Raw genomic sequence first — 20,727 nt, 5'->3', positions numbered from 1 at the left:
TTTCGTTCCCCCAGGCAAGGTTTTATACATCCCGGTCCTATCCAGTCCCCAGACAGTGATCGAGCACGGGTGCAACCGAAAACTACCCTCCCTCTCTCTCATAACTATATTGTTTCTGTATCAATTTTCTCTCTATTTTACTGTCGTACTGAGCACTACTTTGTTCGTTTTTTCAGAGCCCCGAGGCGGAGTTGTGAGGTGTATACATAAAAAAAGTGCAGGTTGAGACCACAAGGGTCCACTGCAACCAGGAGTTAGAGCATGGCACCCAGGGGTACAAGTCCTTAGTAATGGCCACAGGGCAATCCAATGATTGAGGAGGGTTGTGGGGGGGTTTGGGAACTGCAACAAGAGACAGCGTCTGCCATGGGGCTAAGCTGCCAGCTAACAGGTAAGTATGTACATTGAAATGAGGAGGGTCAAATAAAGAAAAGGGGAAAGAGGGAAAGGATAGGAATGGAGGGAGTTACGAGATTTCAGCAAGGGAAGTGGTCGGTCACTGGTTTCAGCTGGGAGCTTTGCCCCCATGAAAGGAGTGTTCAAGCTGCCAACCTTAGTGCCATTTGCCCGGGTGCCTGGATGAGGAGGCCAAGAATGTCTTCACCGGCATATCCAGGATGCCAGTGCAGAGCAGAATCGTACTAAGTTAACTCTTGCCAAATAAAGCACCGCTAGGGAAGATTTTCCTTAGGTGCAATTTTCCCTCTGTTTATGGACCGCTCCAAACTTTTTGCTTTTGTTTGGCTAACCTAACCGGACTTTTTTCTGTGGAGCGCAGCCTTCAGCTGCACTCCTCTGGGCTTTTGTTCATCTGTTATGGGGATACTGACACGTCCTTCATACTGTCAGTACTGACAAACTATATTTCCCTTAGTCTTTGATTATGTTGTCATTTCTTGATAACTTTTGATCTATGTGCCAAGTACCTTACAGTACCGCACATAGGGGTCCTTTTGTTTTATGGCCCTAGACACACTCTAAGGATTTTCTGGTGACTGTACAGGTGTGCCTAGGACAAACTGGTGGCAGCAGTTTACTTTTATAGTATTTGTAATTCTTTTTAGTTAACCATACTGCGTTTACTGCGTTTGGCTCAAGACTGTGGCCACTGCCGAAATGGCTGTGGCACAAAGTCTTTTGTTCTGTCCTTTGTCCATTTTGTCCCTTTGTCTTCCCCCAGCTCGATCAGACAAGGGCTTTGGGCATGCAGCCACCCGTGAAAACCACAACTTTCGCGGGCTCCTGCATGTCACGTGTGCTAATGCCCAGGAAGAGGATTGGGACTCTCTGGTCCCAATCTACACTACTGGTGCCAGTATGTCTGGTATGCCTGAATGACTGGAACCAATGTGGACCGCGATTGGTTCATGCCTGACGTTCATGCAAGAGAGCATATCTTTTGTTGGCTATCCTAGATTTGAGCATGAAACGAATTTCGGATGAGAGAGGGGGCTCTGTATCCATTCCAGGTCTATCAACTGAAGTTCTCTCCAAACTACATAAGGACCAAGTATCCTGAATTGCCAAAGGAGACCTTTGGAACCACCAGAGAAGTGCTGGAAGGTTTGGCACCCTGAGCCTGCTGTTGTTCCGTCAGACCCCTGCTCTTGTATCCACCACAGAAGGCCTGCAAGTGCGCTTCGACCCTTTGGAGTAGGGGGAACAACTACTCTCAGCACCTCCTGATTACCCTCAAAAAGAGCCTCATCAGAAGTGTTCCTGGGCCATCCAGCAAACTGACAAGCTTGAACCTGGGGTATCGCATAGGAGCACTGCTGTTCCGAGTTGAAACTCGAGACTTGGGGAATCGCTAGCTTGTGGTCCTGGGCCCTCTCCCGCCAAATGTTGTCCTAGCTCCTCTGGGTCGCGATTTAAAAGAGTGTGTCATGCCGTGAGCATTTGCAGTACCTGCATTGCCCGGATGTGGTGACGGTTATTGTATTAGCCTTGCCTGCCTGCCCCCTTGTGCCCTGTGATGTGCTGCACTGGAACTGTCCTCTTTTCTTCATCGTGAGCTGAGAAAAGGCTACTGTCCCGCCACAGACGATCGTCCTGTCCCGCAGCTGCTGAGAGCCAGAGCAACGTGCAACTGCAGGGGTTGAACCTACAAGCTACCTAGCCTACACTGGCAAAGTTTGGCCCAGACTGTGTCGAGGGTGGGAGAGTACTTGCATCACTTACCCTCTACCCGCTATTCTCCAGTTCCTCCAGGAGGGTTTTGACAAGGGCATAGCGATCTCCACACTTTGCTCCCAATGGGCCTCCATTAAAATCCTCTTGGGGGACTCTGATGGCCACCTGGATGGGGAGGTGTTGGTGGGGAAGTTTCTTCGGGGTGTCTCTGCTTCCCATCCTTGTACCTATAAGGGCCTTCCCCCAGGGATCGTCCTCCAGACTTAAAGTTCCTTCAGGGGCATCCCTTTAAGCGCCTGTCGGAAATTGATATCAAGCACCTTACTCTGAAGACTGCTTTCCTGATTGCCATCACGTCTGCCCATAGGCTTGGGGAGGTTGGGGCTCTGTTGTGTCAACCCTCTTTCTTGAGAGTTCTGCCGGACTCTGTGGTTTTGCGGTGTGATCCCAAGTTTCTGCCTAAAGTTGTGTCTCAGTTTCACACTTCTCAGGATCTGGTTCTCCCTGCGGTTTTTCAGAAACCCCAGGCGCCGAACGAGGTGGCTTGGCATGCCATTAAGGTGCGGCGGGCAGTTCTGGAATATTTGGCTCGGACTGCCCCTTTCCGGCAGTCTGATAGTCTCTTGGTTACTTGTGGCCCCGTGGAGCGGGGCGTAAGGCCTCTGTGGTTTTCATTAGCCGGTGGATCCGTACTGTTGTCTCCATGTCCTATTTGGTTTCTGGCCTGCCTGTACCTGACCACGTTCAGGGTCGATCTACCAGGGGGTTAGGCTGCTTCCTGGCCAGATGCTGTTATCTCTACAGAAGATTTGGGCGTTTCTCTACAGGGGTTTGGCTGAAACCTGGGCGGATCAGAGCACCTTTGTCAACCACTATCAGTTGAACGTCTCTCACTCTAGGGATGGTTCCTTCAGGGTTGGTGTTTTGTCTGTTGGGATGTGATTATTGGAGTCAATAAAGGTGTTTTTTTTGTTGCTGCACTTCTGTCTCTGTGTCTCATTGGGACCTCTCCCTGTTGCTCCTATGGTATGCCTCATGAAGTAAGTACTGGGTCGAGGAAGAGTGGACGTGGAGGTAATGCTCTGATTACTTACCAGCAATCTTCATTACTCCTAATCCTACTCTTCCTCGTCACAGTACTGACGACCCGCCTCTCCCTCCCTACGGGGGTTCCCATGCTGCGGCTTGAATACGTTAAACAGGAAGCTGAGGGTCAAGGGGAGAAGTTAGACAAAAGAAAAGAAATAGAAGAAAGTCCTGTATCGGAGGCAGGGGCCTCATGAAGTAAATGCTGTGACGAGGAAGGGTACCACTAAGAGTAATGAAGATTACCTGTAAGTTATTAGAGCAATTTGTTGTATAATTCTCACAATAAATGATAGGAGGCGGTGTGGTTGTAAGTTGTGTGCTTTTATTCTTCTGTGCCACTCAAGTAAATCTGCAACATATATGATATGAGTCAATGATCGGCAACAGGCCCTGGAGCTGCGACACAACTCGTGTACATGCTGAGAGTCTCTCTTGCGGCTTGGAGGCCTCTTCTTGGGAGGAGCGCCCCGGAGCGCGTCCTGCTCCGTGGCTTTCTCCCGCTCGAATGCCTCGCTGAGCGCGCGGGGCCCGCACTTCCGGCCGCGCATGAGATCTCGCGAGACCAGCAGGTCTTGCGATATCTCTACACACCTCCCCCTGATAATGCAAAGGCAGTTCATTGCAATACATAGTCATTGTATCTCACCGGTCTTCTGTGTTCCCTTCGCGGACGATCGCCTCTCTCACTGCACACGTCCTGCTGGTCATTTTCTCGCTCGAGAGTTGGGGCATCCACTTGAATCTCATTTCCTTCAACTTCTCTTCTGTCTGTCTCCGGCTCTCGTTCTTCCCCCCTCTCATTGTCCATTACTCCGTCAGCTTCAGACCTTTCATAAGTCTTTTCTCTCTCTTGCCTCTTTTCAAACGTGGCTACTCTTTCCATGTTCCATGTGTGCCCATCTTCGGTGCGGACATCGTTGGCTCCTCGGTGAATCACCTTCACAGGTCCGCTGAACCGTGAGCCCGTGATCTGATCCTTGGTCGGTAACCGTATTTTGATCCAATCTCCTTCTTTTACTTCTGACTCTTGTTTGGTCCTTCTTCTTCTGTCGCTCCACCTTTTCATGCATGCCTTGTTGTTCTCTATTCTCCACACCACTTCCGACATGTTTACTTCTTCGTCTTCTCTTACTTTGGCCAACCATGGCGGTACTAGCGTGGATGCTGCTCTCCTCCCTCTCAGCATGCGAAAAGGAGAAATTTGGGTGATCCCGTTGGGGGTCAGTCTGTGAGCTGCGATGGCCTCTTTTGTTGTTTTGAGGGGATCCAATCCTGAAGCGGTTGCTAATTGGATGGCTCCCTTAATTAACCTATTGGCCCTCTCGACGAGCCCATTTGCTTGGGGATGGTAGAGTGCTGCTTTCTTCTGGTGTATGTTGTGCTTCCTCAGAAACAGTTCCATGTCTCTGGATATAAGTTGTACTCCGTTGTCTGTTACTAACTCGTTGGGGAGCCCTTCGCTCTGAAAAATGGCTGTCAGGACCTCTATTACGGTTTCGGTCGTGATGTTAGGAACAAACTCGGCCTCGACCATTTCGATAAATAGTCCACTAGTACTATGCCGTACCGATGCTCAGGCGCCATCGTCTCCAAAGGTCCTATGAAGTCTAGACCCACTTTTGACCACACCGCTTCCGGGGTTTATGTGGGAATCATGGGCGCCTGTCCGATTTTCAGGCGCTTGTCACTGTTGAGACACTCATGGCATCTCTCAATCATGGTGCGGATCTCCAGGTCCATGGACGGCCACCAGTAGGCTTCTCTCACTCTGCAACGTGTCATGGTGTTCCCCAGATGGCCCGCAGGGGCCCTGCACAGAATGATTTTTCTCATGCCTGCGGGTGGGATTATCTGGTCGGTTTTCATAATTATGCCGTCGGCTTCTGAGATCTCATCTGCCACTTTCCAATAAGGTCTCATACCTTCTGGCACTGCCCTTTCGTCTGGCCATCCGTTTTTGATCCATTCTCTGATTCTCACCATGGTAGGATCCTTTCCGTCTTCTTCCATCCAGTGTTTTTCGCTGAGTTCCAGGTAGTCGGGCGCCTTGAGATCTGTAATGGATGCTACAATGCATTCTTCTTGTAAGAAAGTGGTGGCATTGTCCTTGCCCTCTGGCAATCTTGACATGCAGTCTGCCTGCAAATTCTTCCATCCGGAGATGTGTTGCACCTCGAAGGTGTATTCCTGCAGTTTTGCTGCTATGCGTGCTAATCGGGGTGTTGACACTTTGGTGCCACCTGAGCTGAGCATGTGGATGAGGGGCTTATGGTCGGTAACCAACTTGAACTTCGTGCCCCACACATATGTCCTGAAATGTTCCACAGCCCATGTACACGCTAACATCTCCTTCTCTATGGTGGAGTAGTTTTGTTCAGCTGACGATAGGGCTTTCGAGGCAAACGCTACCACATGTTCCGTGTCGCCCTTCTTCTGAGTGAGGACCGCCCCTAGTCCATATGCACTGGCGTCTGTAGTCATGACTGTACTCCACTCTGGGTTGAACGGTTGCAAGCATGGCGCTTCAACTATGTGTTGTTTTATGCTTTCCACCGCTTTCTTCTGATCTTCCTGCCACGTGTACTCCGACCCTTTTTTGAGGAGCTCTCGGAGCGGTGCTGAGGTTTCCGAGAATTTGGGGATGAATTTTGCATAGTACTCCACCATCCCGAGGAATGACCTCACTTCGTCTTTGTTGGTGGGTTCTGGAGCTTTAATTAAGGCCTGCAGTAAGTTTTGCTTGGGACTTATACCTTTCTCTGATATTTTGTACCACAAATACACAACTTCTTTTGCTTTGAACACACATTTTTTGTACCTTAATCTCACACCCGCTTCTTGCAGTTTGGTGAGGACTGTTCTCAATGTGACGTCGTGCATCTGTTCGTCCTTTGCGTAGATAAGGATGTCATCCTGGAAATAAGCCACGTTCCTGACGTTCCGCAGTAGAGCATCCATCATGCGTTGAAACGCTGAGGCTGCAGATGATAAACCAAATGGCATTTTGGTGAACTGGTACGTGCCAAACAGGGTGATGAAAGCGGTGAGTGGCTTGGACTCCTTGTGCAGTTGAATTTGATGGTAGGCGTTCCTCATGTCCAGTTTCGAGAATACTTTGGCTTCCTTCATCATGAGGATTAACTCATTTATGCTCGGCAGCGGGTAGCTGTCTGCAATAACTTCCAGGTTTAGGCTGCGGAGGTCAATGCATACTCTTAGCTCTTGTGAGTTCTGTTTCTTTATGAGTACCACTGGGCTCAGCCACTCAGAAGCTTCAATTTCTTCGATGACGCCATCTTTCTTCATTCTGTCCAGTTGGCTTCTGAGTGTGTCTCTTGCCGTTGTCGGTACTGGCCTTAATCTGTGCTTGACCGGAACTGCGTTGGTTTTGAGTAATATTTTGTGGACGAAGCCCTTGATGTGACCAGATTCTTCCAAAAATAGTTTGGGGTAATCACTTTTCACTACTGGTGCGCTCCTCCAACTGACTGACAGTACCTGATCCTCTGTGCTGGGGTCCAGCTTGATTTTCAGTTTCGCCTGGTCGTCCCACCCTAATACCGCTGGGCCTTCTTGACTAAAGTAAACTTTGGTGGTGGTCTCTCTTCCTTTGAACTCTACTTTCCCTTTGATGTAGCCCAACAAGTCTACAGACGCACCACCAAAAACTGTAGGCTTGTGCTGTGTGCTGAGTACTTGGACCGTCTCTGTACCCATCATCTCTTTGTACGTGCGTAGGGGTATTATGGTGAGATCAGATCCCGAATCAGCCATGACCCTTGTTTCCAGTCCATTTATTTTGATTGCACAGTGGGGCTTTTCCCTTCTGGCCCGTGAGCTGTTCACCATGATGACTGTCGGTCTCCCTTCATCTTCCGAGGACGAATCCCTCTCTGTGTTGTGTTCAGCGTTAACACTCGTGATCTTCTTGTTGCGCCACCGAGACATGATTGAGAAGTGACCAATCTTTTTGCATACTGAGCACTCCTTGTCTCTTGCTGGGCACTCTCTATCGAAGTCTAGATGCTTCGTGCTGGTGCACCTGTGGCATTTCAACGGTTCTTTCTTCCCCCATTTTCCTTCTCTCGCATCGAGGACCGGCCTCTCCTTCTTTGGGCGGATTGCCACTGATTGAACTTCGGTAGGGCCGTGGCCGCTTGCAAATTCTTTCCTTCTGCCTACCATCTCCTCAACTGCTCTCGCTATTTCAATAGCTTTTTCCAGCTGCAATTCCTTCTCTAAAATGAACTTATCTTGTACTTTTCTGCTGTTGGTGTGGACCACCAGCATGTCGCAGATGAGAGTCTCAGCGTTGTTACCAAAACTGCAGAGCACCGCCAGTTCGCGCAGTTTGGTGACATAATCATCAACGGGTTCGGACGCCTCCTGTTTGCGGCTGTAGAACCGAATCCTGTGCAGGACGGTATTCTCCTTGCTGGCGAACCTTTTAACAATCCTTCGCACAGCCTCCTTGAATTCATCATCATTATCACCAGCTACCGGCTCCGGGGTGAGACTCTCAAACACCCTCTGTCCTTCAACGCCCAGGGCATTTAGTAACATCGCTCTGTGTCTCGCCGCCGAGTAGCCCGCACCGCCCATGGCCTCTACATACGTTGTGAATAAGGGTTGCCATTGTGTCCACGGAATGGCAAGCCTACCTGGAGTTTGCAGGAAGGGCGGTGGTGGTGTCGCTCCTTGCATGGCTCCATGCGGGTTTTAGTGATGATCCTCGTCGCCAATTATGTTGTGTAATTCTCACAATAAATGATAGGAGGCGGTGTGGTTACAAGTTGTGTGCTTTTATTCTTCTGTGCCACTCAAGTAAATCTGCAACATATATGATATGAGTCAATGATGGGCAACAGGCCCTGGAGCTGCGATGCAACTCGTGTACATGCTGAGAGTCTCTCTTGCGGCTTGGAGGCCTCTTCTTGGGAGGAGCGCCCGGGAGCACGTCCTGCTCCGTGGCTTTCTCCCGCTCGAATGCCTCGCTGAGCGTGCGGGGCCCGCACTTCCGGCCGCGCACGAGATCTCGCGAGACCGGTAGGTCTCGCATATCTCTACACAATTGTAAATAAAGTTTGACTTAACTGCTGCCCAAGCAGCAAAGAAAGAGGAAGGGAAGAGAAAGGAAGCCAGGTTTATGGACGCAGTTAGAGAGGATTGGATACAATAGTCACATGGAAACAACATTCGACCTATCATAAACGGACGACAAACAGCTGTTTTAATGGGAAATGTCGTTTTTGTGATGGTTTCTTTTTAATATTCTTTGCTTTAATGCTGCTCGAGAAAAGAGAAGAGTAAGCATAATTCGGGCCTCCAGTCTTGACACAGAATCCGAGCACAGGCAACCTTGTCCTGCTAAAAAGGAAGACAACTCACCTTTCAACCAGCACAAACGATCACAATCTGGTTTCCAAAAGTCATAAAAATGTTGAGAACTGGTCGTTCAATGTGACCAAATACAGCGCAGTATAAGTGTGCGGTTTCCATTGATATTACGTGGCAGAAGTGTTTTATTAGCAAAATGTCCTTCGAGCCGGATTTGAACCAGCGACCTAAGGATATCTGATTACCTCACTACAGTCCTCCGCTCTACCAACTGAGCTATCGAAGGATACATGTACGAGCGCTTGCAAATGGCATGCTGAATGACCAGCACACAACGTGAAAGATATCATTGTTTATACGTGTGATTTCAATATTGATCCTGCTCCCTATAGTTGCACTTCAATGCCTTAAATTCATTATCAGGCTGTATACCGCGTGATTTTTTGACACCAAGAGTACCGAGCGGGTTTGGTTCGAAAGTACTTAAAGATCAACTTAGAACACAGCCAAGGGCCCATCACACATCTACAAGAAACAGCACGATGGAGAGAGGCTCCGTGCACGTGATAGTTGCACCTGGAGCCGAAAATGCGATTTTTCTTTCGAAATGATTTGGCGAGCAGCTCTATTGATCTCCTTCCTGACATCCCACCCGTTTTGTTCCATTGTACTTGCTGGTTACAGAATAAACAAAGAAATGGAAAATCCGATGCTATAACTGGGGCAATATTACAACAACAAAAAAGGAAGGAAATGAGGTCTAGGATTGCAGATGTCTGTTTCTTTGCAAGACGACCGAAGAGCATAATCAATCAGCCGAAATAGCTCAGTTGGGAGAGCGTTAGACTGAAGATCTAAAGGTCCCTGGTTCGATCCCGGGTATAGGCAGGGGATATTTTTTAAAGGTTTTTCATGCTGCTCCATTTGATAATCAGAATCTTTTCACACTTAAAGTTATCATTGAATGGCAGACGATGCAGTGGAAATAAATCGCTAATTCTTATTTTTCTACTATATCTCCCCAAATGTAATTTCCATGTTAAAACTTGTTGCTCATTTCAACATGTTCTGTCTGTGCCATGAAATGGAAAAGAGACTTATAGGGGTCATAATATTTCAATGTGACTCAGGGCACATATGGCCATAATTCACAACTCACAGTACTGGGCATTATTTAGTTTAATGCTTTTGCAAAGATTTCCAGTTGCATAGGTGTTTTTTTTTTTAAAGGGCTGCGGTTGAAGGAATAGGTGAAGTGGTGACAACTTTTGAATTTGCGCGGGTGGGGTAGGGTAGGTGGGTGAACCATTTGGTGCAACTTTTGACCCAGATGATGTCCTGGGAAATTATATTCTACAGAATGCCATCACACAACATGACATCATAAGCAGTGACATCCAATTACCTGTGAGCGACACACAGTCCTTGTTAATGATGTCCAGTTTCCCACCAAAACAAAAAGTGATGGATTTAAGGTTTTGCAGAAGTCATAATCACTGGCACGTGCCATTCTTCTGTGTAACCTTCCCTATAATTATGTTGGCCAAGAATATCTTCACCAGCATATACAAAACACCAGTGCAGAGTAGAATCCTGTCACTGTGATGCACTGTACACGGAGCACCCGTAAATTAACTCTTGCCAAATAAAGCACGCAGCAGGTGTTTTCTTTCAACACACACCACTCGTGTCTATTGTTTTTGTCCGGCTAAGGTGATGGTGGTTCGGGAAGGGGGTAAGGGCGGGGGCGTCAAATGTTTCAAGATCGGGGGGTGGGGGGTGCAGCTATGCCCCATGAAGCAGTATAAGTGTTCCAATTTTCTAATTTATCTTGCGGAGGGCAAGTGTGTGTTGATGCGGCTAAGCCGGGTACCGCACCAATCACACAGGACTGGATAGGGAGACAAGGGGTGCAAAAAAGGATGGAGCGGAGATGGACCCACCACGGTGCCGGGCTTTGTCTGTATATCTGGTAGAGAGTCGCAGGGCTGAACGTCGGAGGCGGTCTGCGGATCAGAGGCAGGATCTAGGCAGTGGCAGAAGATCAGAGGGGCGTTTCGTTCCCCCAGGCAAGGTTTTATACATCCCGGTCCTATCCAGTCCCCAGACAGTGATCGAGCACGGGTGCAACCGAAAACTACCCTCCCTCTCTCTCATAACTATATTGTTTCTGTATCAATTTTCTCTCTATTTTACTGTCGTACTGAGCACTACTTTGTTCGTTTTTTCAGAGCCCCGAGGCGGAGTTGTGAGGTGTATACATAAAAAAAGTGCAGGTTGAGACCACAAGGGTCCACTGCAACCAGGAGTTAGAGCATGGCACCCAGGGGTACAAGTCCTTAGTAATGGCCACAGGGCAATCCAATGATTGAGGAGGGTTGTGGGGGGGTTTGGGAACTGCAACAAGAGACAGCGTCTGCCATGGGGCTAAGCTGCCAGCTAACAGGTAAGTATGTACATTGAAATGAGGAGGGTCAAATAAAGAAAAGGGGAAAGAGGGAAAGGATAGGAATGGAGGGAGTTACGAGATTTCAGCAAGGGAAGTGGTCGGTCACTGGTTTCAGCTGGGAGCTTTGCCCCCATGAAAGGAGTGTTCAAGCTGCCAACCTTAGTGCCATTTGCCCGGGTGCCTGGATGAGGAGGCCAAGAATGTCTTCACCGGCATATCCAGGATGCCAGTGCAGAGCAGAATCGTACTAAGTTAACTCTTGCCAAATAAAGCACCGCTAGGGAAGATTTTCCTTAGGTGCAATTTTCCCTCTGTTTATGGACCGCTCCAAACTTTTTGCTTTTGTTTGGCTAACCTAACCGGACTTTTTTCTGTGGAGCGCAGCCTTCAGCTGCACTCCTCTGGGCTTTTGTTCATCTGTTATGGGGATACTGACACGTCCTTCATACTGTCAGTACTGACAAACTATATTTCCCTTAGTCTTTGATTATGTTGTCATTTCTTGATAACTTTTGATCTATGTGCCAAGTACCTTACAGTACCGCACATAGGGGTCCTTTTGTTTTATGGCCCTAGACACACTCTAAGGATTTTCTGGTGACTGTACAGGTGTGCCTAGGACAAACTGGTGGCAGCAGTTTACTTTTATAGTATTTGTAATTCTTTTTAGTTAACCATACTGCGTTTACTGCGTTTGGCTCAAGACTGTGGCCACTGCCGAAATGGCTGTGGCACAAAGTCTTTTGTTCTGTCCTTTGTCCATTTTGTCCCTTTGTCTTCCCCCAGCTCGATCAGACAAGGGCTTTGGGCATGCAGCCACCCGTGAAAACCACAACTTTCGCGGGCTCCTGCATGTCACGTGTGCTAATGCCCAGGAAGAGGATTGGGACTCTCTGGTCCCAATCTACACTACTGGTGCCAGTATGTCTGGTATGCCTGAATGACTGGAACCAATGTGGACCGCGATTGGTTCATGCCTGACGTTCATGCAAGAGAGCATATCTTTTGTTGGCTATCCTAGATTTGAGCATGAAACGAATTTCGGATGAGAGAGGGGGCTCTGTATCCATTCCAGGTCTATCAACTGAAGTTCTCTCCAAACTACATAAGGACCAAGTATCCTGAATTGCCAAAGGAGACCTTTGGAACCACCAGAGAAGTGCTGGAAGGTTTGGCACCCTGAGCCTGCTGTTGTTCCGTCAGACCCCTGCTCTTGTATCCACCACAGAAGGCCTGCAAGTGCGCTTCGACCCTTTGGAGTAGGGGGAACAACTACTCTCAGCACCTCCTGATTACCCTCAAAAAGAGCCTCATCAGAAGTGTTCCTGGGCCATCCAGCAAACTGACAAGCTTGAACCTGGGGTATCGCATAGGAGCACTGCTGTTCCGAGTTGAAACTCGAGACTTGGGGAATCGCTAGCTTGTGGTCCTGGGCCCTCTCCCGCCAAATGTTGTCCTAGCTCCTCTGGGTCGCGATTTAAAAGAGTGTGTCATGCCGTGAGCATTTGCAGTACCTGCATTGCCCGGATGTGGTGACGGTTATTGTATTAGCCTTGCCTGCCTGCCCCCTTGTGCCCTGTGATGTGCTGCACTGGAACTGTCCTCTTTTCTTCATCATGAGCTGAGAAAAGGCTACTGTCCCGCCACAGACGATCGTCCTGTCCCGCAGCTGCTGAGAGCCAGAGCAACGTGCAACTGCAGGGGTTGAACCTACAAGCTACCTAGCCTACACTGGCAAAGTTTGGCCCAGACTGTGTCGAGGGTGGGAGAGTACTTGCATCACTTACCCTCTACCCGCTATTCTCCAGTTCCTCCAGGAGGGTTTTGACAAGGGCATAGCGATCTCCACACTTTGCTCCCAATGGGCCTCCATTAAAATCCTCTTGGGGGACTCTGATGGCCACCTGGATGGGGAGGTGTTGGTGGGGAAGTTTCTTCGGGGTGTCTCTGCTTCCCATCCTTGTACCTATAAGGGCCTTCCCCCAGGGATCGTCCTCCAGACTTAAAGTTCCTTCAGGGGCATCCCTTTGAGCGCCTGTCGGAAATTGATATCAAGCACCTTACTCTGAAGACTGCTTTCCTGATTGCCATCACGTCTGCCCATAGGCTTGGGGAGGTTGGGGCTCTGTTGTGTCAACCCTCTTTCTTGAGAGTTCTGCCGGACTCTGTGGTTTTGCGGTGTGATCCCAAGTTTCTGCCTAAAGTTGTGTCTCAGTTTCACACTTCTCAGGATCTGGTTCTCCCTGCGGTTTTTCAGAAACCCCAGGCGCCGAACGAGGTGGCTTGGCATGCCATTAAGGTGCGGCGGGCAGTTCTGGAATATTTGGCTCGGACTGCCCCTTTCCGGCAGTCTGATAGTCTCTTGGTTACTTGTGGCCCCGTGGAGCGGGGCGTAAGGCCTCTGTGGTTTTCATTAGCCGGTGGATCCGTACTGTTGTCTCCATGTCCTATTTGGTTTCTGGCCTGCCTGTACCTGACCACGTTCAGGGTCGATCTACCAGGGGGTTAGGCTGCTTCCTGGCCAGATGCTGTTATCTCTACAGAAGATTTGGGCGTTTCTCTACAGGGGTTTGGCTGAAACCTGGGCGGATCAGAGCACCTTTGTCAACCACTATCAGTTGAACGTCTCTCACTCTAGGGATGGTTCCTTCAGGGTTGGTGTTTTGTCTGTTGGGATGTGATTATTGGAGTCAATAAAGGTGTTTTTTTTGTTGCTGCACTTCTGTCTCTGTGTCTCATTGGGACCTCTCCCTGTTGCTCCTATGGTATGCCTCATGAAGTAAGTACTGGGTCGAGGAAGAGTGGACGTGGAGGTAATGCTCTGATTACTTACCAGCAATCTTCATTACTCCTAATCCTACTCTTCCTCGTCACAGTACTGACGACCCGCCTCTCCCTCCCTACGGGGGTTCCCATGCTGCGGCTTGAATACGTTAAACAGGAAGCTGAGGGTCAAGGGGAGAAGTTAGACAAAAGAAAAGAAATAGAAGAAAGTCCTGTATCGGAGGCAGGGGCCTCATGAAGTAAATGCTGTGACGAGGAAGGGTACCACTAAGAGTAATGAAGATTACCTGTAAGTTATTAGAGCAATTTGTTGTATAATTCTCACAATAAATGATAGGAGGCGGTGTGGTTGTAAGTTGTGTGCTTTTATTCTTCTGTGCCACTCAAGTAAATCTGCAACATATATGATATGAGTCAATGATCGGCAACAGGCCCTGGAGCTGCGACACAACTCGTGTACATGCTGAGAGTCTCTCTTGCGGCTTGGAGGCCTCTTCTTGGGAGGAGCGCCCCGGAGCGCGTCCTGCTCCGTGGCTTTCTCCCGCTCGAATGCCTCGCTGAGCGCGCGGGGCCCGCACTTCCGGCCGCGCATGAGATCTCGCGAGACCAGCAGGTCTTGCGATATCTCTACACACCTCCCCCTGATAATGCAAAGGCAGTTCATTGCAATACATAGTCATTGTATCTCACCGGTCTTCTGTGTTCCCTTCGCGGACGATCGCCTCTCTCACTGCACACGTCCTGCTGGTCATTTTCTCGCTCGAGAGTTGGGGCATCCACTTGAATCTCATTTCCTTCAACTTCTCTTCTGTCTGTCTCCGGCTCTCGTTCTTCCCCCCTCTCATTGTCCATTACTCCTTCAGCTTCAGACCTTTCATAAGTCTTTTCTCTCTCTTGCCTCTTTTCAAACGTGGCTACTCTTTCCATGTTCCATGTGTGCCCATCTTCGGTGCGGACATCGTTGGCTCCTCGGTGAATCACCTTCACAGGTCCGCTGAACCGTGAGCCCGTGATCTGATCCTTGGTCGGTAACCGTATTTTGATCCAATCTCCTTCTTTTACTTCTGACTCTTGTTTGGTCCTTCTTCTTCTGTCGCTCCACCTTTTCATGCGTGCCTTGTTGTTCTCTATTCTCCACACCACTTCCGACATGTTTACTTCTTCGTCTTCTCTTACTTTGGCCAACCATGGCGGTACTAGCGTGGATGCTGCTCTCCTCCCTCTCAGCATGCGAAAAGGAGAAATTTGGGTGATCCCGTTGGGGGTCAGTCTGTGAGCTGCGATGGCCTCTTTTGTTGTTTTGAGGGGATCCAATCCTGAAGCGGTTGCTAATTGGATGGCTCCCTTAATTAACCTATTGTCCCTCTCGACGAGCCCATTTGCTTGGGGATGGTAGAGTGCTGCTTTCTTCTGGTGTATGTTGTGCTTCCTCAGAAACAGTTCCATGTCTCTGGATATAAGTTGTACTCCGTTGTCTGTTACTAACTCGTTGGGGAGCCCTTCGCTCTGAAAAATGGCCGTCAGGACCTCTATTACGGTTTCGGTCGTGATGTTAGGAACAAACTCGGCCTCGACCATTTCGATAAATAGTCCACTAGTACTATGCCGTACCGATGCTCGGGCGCCATCGTCTCCAAAGGTCCTATGAAGTCTAGACCCACTTTTGACCACACCGCTTCCGGGGTTTATGTGGGAATCATGGGCGCCTGTCCGATTTTCAGGCGCTTGTCACTGTTGAGACACTCATGGCATCTCTCAATCATGGTGCGGATCTCCAGGTCCATGGACGGCCACCAGTAGGCTTCTCTCACTCTGCAACGTGTCATGGTGTTCCCCAGATGGCCCGCAGGGGCCCTGCACAGAATGATTTTTCTCATGCCTGCGGGTGGGATTATCTGGTCGGTTTTCATAATTATGCCGTCGGCTTCTGAGATCTCATCTGCCACTTTCCAATAAGGTCTCATACCTTCTGGCACTGCCCTTTCGTCTGGCCATCCGTTTTTGATCCATTCTCTGATTCTCACCATGGTAGGATCCTTTCCGTCTTCTTCCATCCAGTGTTTTTCGCTGAGTTCCAGGTAGTCGGGCGCCTTGAGATCTGTAATGGATGCTACAATGCATTCTTCTTGTAAGAAAGTGGTGGCATTGTCCTTGCCCTCTGGCAATCTTGACATGCAGTCTGCCTGCAAATTCTTCCATCCGGAGATGTGTTGCACCTCGAAGGTGTATTCCTGCAGTTTTGCTGCTATGCGTGCTAATCGGGGTGTTGACACTTTGGTGCCACCTGAGCTGAGCATGTGGATGAGGGGCTTATGGTCGGTAACCAACTTGAACTTCGTGCCCCACACATATGTCCTGAAATGTTCCACAGCCCATGTACACGCTAACATCTCCTTCTCTATGGTGGAGTAGTTTTGTTCAGCTGACGATAGGGCTTTCGAGGCAAACGCTACCACATGTTCCGTGTCGCCCTTCTTCTGAGTGAGGACCGCCCCTAGTCCATATGCACTGGCGTCTGTAGTCATGACTGTACTCCACTCTGGGTTGAACGGTTGCAAGCATGGCGCTTCAACTATGTGTTGTTTTATGCTTTCCACCGCTTTCTTCTGATCTTCCTGCCACGTGTACTCCGACCCTTTTTTGAGGAGCTCTCGGAGCGGTGCTGAGGTTTCCGAGAATTTGGGGATGAATTTTGCATAGTACTCCACCATCCCGAGGAATGACCTCACTTCGTCTTTGTTGGTGGGTTCTGGAGCTTTAATTAAGGCTGCAGTAAGTTTTGCTTGGGACTTATACCTTTCTCTGATATTTTGTACCACAAATACACAACTTCTTTTGCTTTGAACACACATTTTTTGTACCTTAATCTCACACCCGCTTCTTGCAGTTTGGTGAGGACTGTTCTCAATGTGACGTCGTGCATCTGTTCGTCCTTTGCGTAGATAAGGATGTCATCCTGGAAATAAGCCACGTTCCTGACGTTCCGCAGTAGAGCATCCATCATGCGTTGAAACGCTGAGGCTGCAGATGATAAACCAAATGGCATTTTGGTGAACTGGTACGTGCCAAACAGGGTGATGAAAGCGGTGAGTGGCTTGGACTCCTTGTGCAGTTGAATTTGATGGTAGGCGTTCCTCATGTCCAGTTTCGAGAATACTTTGGCTTCCTTCATCATGAGGATTAACTCATTTATGCTCGGCAGCGGGTAGCTGTCTGCAATAACTTCCAGGTTTAGGCTGCGGAGGTCAATGCATACTCTTAGCTCTTGTGAGTTCTGTTTCTTTATGAGTACCACTGGGCTCAGCCACTCAGAAGCTTCAATTTCTTCGATGACGCCATCTTTCTTCATTCTGTCCAGTTGGCTTCTGAGTGTGTCTCTTGCCGTTGTCGGTACTGGCCTTAATCTGTGCTTGACCGGAACTGCGTTGGTTTTGAGTAATATTTTGTGGACGAAGCCCTTGATGTGACCAGATTCTTCCAAAAATAGTTTGGGGTAATCACTTTTCACTACTGGTGCGCTCCTCCAACTGACTGACAGTACCTGATCCTCTGTGCTGGGGTCCAGCTTGATTTTCAGTTTCGCCTGGTCGTCCCACCCTAATACCGCTGGGCCTTCTTGACTAAAGTAAACTTTGGTGGTGGTCTCTCTTCCTTTGAACTCTACTTTCCCTTTGATGTAGCCCAACAAGTCTACAGACGCACCACCAAAAACTGTAGGCTTGTGCCGTGTGCTGAGTACTTGGACCGTCTCTGTACCCATCATCTCTTTGTACGTGCGTAGGGGTATTATGGTGAGATCAGAACCCGAATCAGCCATGACCCTTGTTTCCAGTCCATTTATTTTGATTGCACAGTGGGGCTTTTCCCTTCTGGCCCGTGAGCTGTTCACCATGATGACTGTCGGTCTCCCTTCATCTTCCGAGGACGAATCCCTCTCTGTGTTGTGTTCAGCGTTAACACTCGTGATCTTCTTGTTGCGCCACCGAGACATGATTGAGAAGTGACCAATCTTTTTGCATACTGAGCACTCCTTGTCTCTTGCTGGGCACTCTCTATCGAAGTCTAGATGCTTCGTGCTGGTGCACCTGTGGCATTTCAACGGTTCTTTCTTCCCCCATTTTCCTTCTCTCGCATCGAGGACCGGCCTCTCCTTCTTTGGGCGGATTGCCACTGATTGAACTTCGGTAGGGCCGTGGCCGCTTGCAAATTCTTTCCTTCTGCCTACCATCTCCTCAACTGCTCTCGCTATTTCAATAGCTTTTTCCAGCTGCAATTCCTTCTCTAAAATGAACTTATCTTGTACTTTTCTGCTGTTGGTGTGGACCACCAGCATGTCGCAGATGAGAGTCTCAGCGTTGTTACCAAAACTGCAGAGCACCGCCAGTTCGCGCAGTTTGGTGACATAATCATCAACGGGTTCGGACGCCTCCTGTTTGCGGCTGTAGAACCGAATCCTGTGCAGGACGGTATTCTCCTTGCTGGCGAACCTTTTAACAATCCTTCGCACAGCCTCCTTGAATTCATCATCATTATCACCAGCTACCGGCTCCGGGGTGAGACTCCCAAACACCCTCTGTCCTTCAACGCCCAGGGCATTTAGTAACATCGCTCTGTGTCTCGCCGCCGAGTAGCCCGCACCGCCCATGGCCTCTACATACGTTGTGAATAAGGGTTGCCATTGTGTCCACGGAATGGCAAGCCTACCTGGAGTTTGCAGGAAGGGCGGTGGTGGTGTCGCTCCTTGCATGGCTCCATGCGGGTTTTAGTGATGATCCTCGTCGCCAATTATGTTGTGTAATTCTCACAATAAATGATAGGAGGCGGTGTGGTTACAAGTTGTGTGCTTTTATTCTTCTGTGCCACTCAAGTAAATCTGCAACATATATGATATGAGTCAATGATGGGCAACAGGCCCTGGAGCTGCGATGCAACTCGTGTACATGCTGAGAGTCTCTCTTGCGGCTTGGAGGCCTCTTCTTGGGAGGAGCGCCCGGGAGCACGTCCTGCTCCGTGGCTTTCTCCCGCTCGAATGCCTCGCTGAGCGTGCGGGGCCCGCACTTCCGGCCGCGCACGAGATCTCGCGAGACCGGTAGGTCTCGCATATCTCTACACAATTGTAAATAAAGTTTGACTTAACTGCTGCCCAAGCAGCAAAGAAAGAGGAAGGGAAGAGAAAGGAAGCCAGGTTTATGGACGCAGTTAGAGAGGATTGGATACAATAGTCACATGGAAACAACATTCGACCTATCATAAACGGACTACAAACAGCTGTTTTAATGGGAAATGTCGTTTTTGTGATGGTTTCTTTTTAATATTCTTTGCTTTAATGCTGCTCGAGAAAAGAGAAGAGTAAGCATAATTCGGGCCTCCAGTCTTGACACAGAATCCGAGCACAGGCAACCTTGTCCTGCTAAAAAGGAAGACAACTCACCTTTCAACCAGCACAAACGATCACAATCTGGTTTCCAAAAGTCATAAAAATGTTGAGAACTGGTCGTTCAATGTGACCAAATACAGAGCAGTATAAGTGTGCGGTTTCCATTGATATCACGTGGCAGAAGTGTTTTATTAGCAAAATGTCCTTCGAGCCGGATTTGAACCAGCGACCTAAGGATATCTGATTACCTCACTACAGTCCTCCGCTCTACCAACTGAGCTATCGAAGGATACATGTACGAGCGCTTGCAAATGGCATGCTGAATGACCAGCACACAACGTGAAAGATATCATTGTTTATACGTGTGATTTCAATATTGATCCTGCTCCCTATAGTTGCACTTCAATGCCTTAAATTCATTATCAGGCTGTATACCGCGTGATTTTTTGACACCAAGAGTACCGTGCGGGTTTGGTTCGAAAGTACTTAAAGATCAACTTAGAACACAGCCAAGGGCCCATCACACATCTACAAGAAACAGCACGATGGAGAGAGGCTCCGTGCACGTGATAGTTGCACCTGGAGCCGAAAATGCGATTTTTCTTTCGAAATGATTTGGCGAGCAGCTCTATTGATCTCCTTCCTGACATCCCACCCGTTTTGTTCCATTGTACTTGCTGGTTACAGAATAAACAAAGAAATGGAAAATCCGATGCTATAACTGGGGCAATATTACAACAACAAAAAAGGAAGGAAATGAGGTCTAGGATTGCAGATGTCTGTTTCTTTGCAAGACGACCGAAGAGCACAATCAATCAGCCGAAATAGCTCAGTTGGGAGAGCGTTAGACTGAAGATCTGAAGGTCCCTGGTTCGATCCCGGGTATAGGCAGGGGATATTTTTTAAAGGTTTTTCATGCTGCTCCATTTGATAATCAGAATCTTTTCACACTTAAAGTTATCATTGAATGGCAGACGATGCAGTGGAAATAAATCGCTAATTCTTATTTTTCTACTATATCTCCCCAAATGTAATTTCCATGTTAAAACTTGTTGCTCATTTCAACATGTTCTGTCTGTGCCATGAAATGGAAAAGAGACTTATAGGGGTCATAATATTTCAATGTGACTCAGGGCACATATGGCCATAATTCACAACTCACAGTACTGGGCATTATTTAGTTTAATGCTTTTGCAAAGATTTCCAGTTGCATAGGTGTTTTTTTTTTTAAAGGGCTGCGGTTGAAGGAATAGGTGAAGTGGTGACAACTTTTGAATTTGCGCGGGTGGGGTAGGGTAGGTGGGTGAACCATTTGGTGCAACTTTTGACCCAGATGATGTCCTGGGAAATTATATTCTACAGAATGCCATCACACAACATGACATCATAAGCAGTGACATCCAATTACCTGTGAGCGACACACAGTCCTTGTTAATGATGTCCAGTTTCCCACCAAAACAAAAAGTGATGGATTTAAGGTTTTGCAGAAGTCATAATCACTGGCACGTGCCATTCTTCTGTGTAACCTTCCCTATAATTATGTTGGCCAAGAATATCT

General features: G+C 48.6%; 4 non-coding genes across 4 annotated transcripts; 2 read left to right on the top strand and 2 right to left on the bottom strand.

The window, feature by feature from the left end:
- Positions 1–8,758: 8,758 nt before the first annotated feature.
- Positions 8,759–8,845, bottom strand: TRNAY-GUA (transfer RNA tyrosine (anticodon GUA)). The gene is given in 2 exon segments: positions 8,759–8,794; positions 8,809–8,845. It is a non-coding gene; the product is annotated as a tRNA-Tyr (tRNA).
- A 529-nt stretch (positions 8,846–9,374) lies between these two features.
- Positions 9,375–9,447, top strand: TRNAF-GAA (transfer RNA phenylalanine (anticodon GAA)). The gene has a single exon. It is a non-coding gene; the product is annotated as a tRNA-Phe (tRNA).
- Positions 9,448–19,371: 9,924 nt separating this feature from the next.
- On the bottom strand, positions 19,372–19,458 carry TRNAY-GUA (transfer RNA tyrosine (anticodon GUA)). Its single transcript is given in 2 exon segments — positions 19,372–19,407; positions 19,422–19,458. It is a non-coding gene; the product is annotated as a tRNA-Tyr (tRNA).
- Positions 19,459–19,987: 529 nt separating this feature from the next.
- On the top strand, positions 19,988–20,060 carry TRNAF-GAA (transfer RNA phenylalanine (anticodon GAA)). Its single transcript has one exon. It is a non-coding gene; the product is annotated as a tRNA-Phe (tRNA).
- The last annotated feature ends 667 nt before the right edge of the window (positions 20,061–20,727 follow it).

This window comes from Ambystoma mexicanum, assembly GCF_040938575.1.
Source record: "Ambystoma mexicanum isolate Mex_15411 chromosome 12 unlocalized genomic scaffold, UKY_AmexF1_1 Mex_chr12_unloc.2, whole genome shotgun sequence".
Taxonomy (NCBI): Eukaryota; Metazoa; Chordata; class Amphibia; order Caudata; family Ambystomatidae; genus Ambystoma; species Ambystoma mexicanum.
The sequence above is the reverse complement of the archived record's forward strand: the minus strand, read 5'-3'. Positions and strand labels throughout refer to the sequence as shown.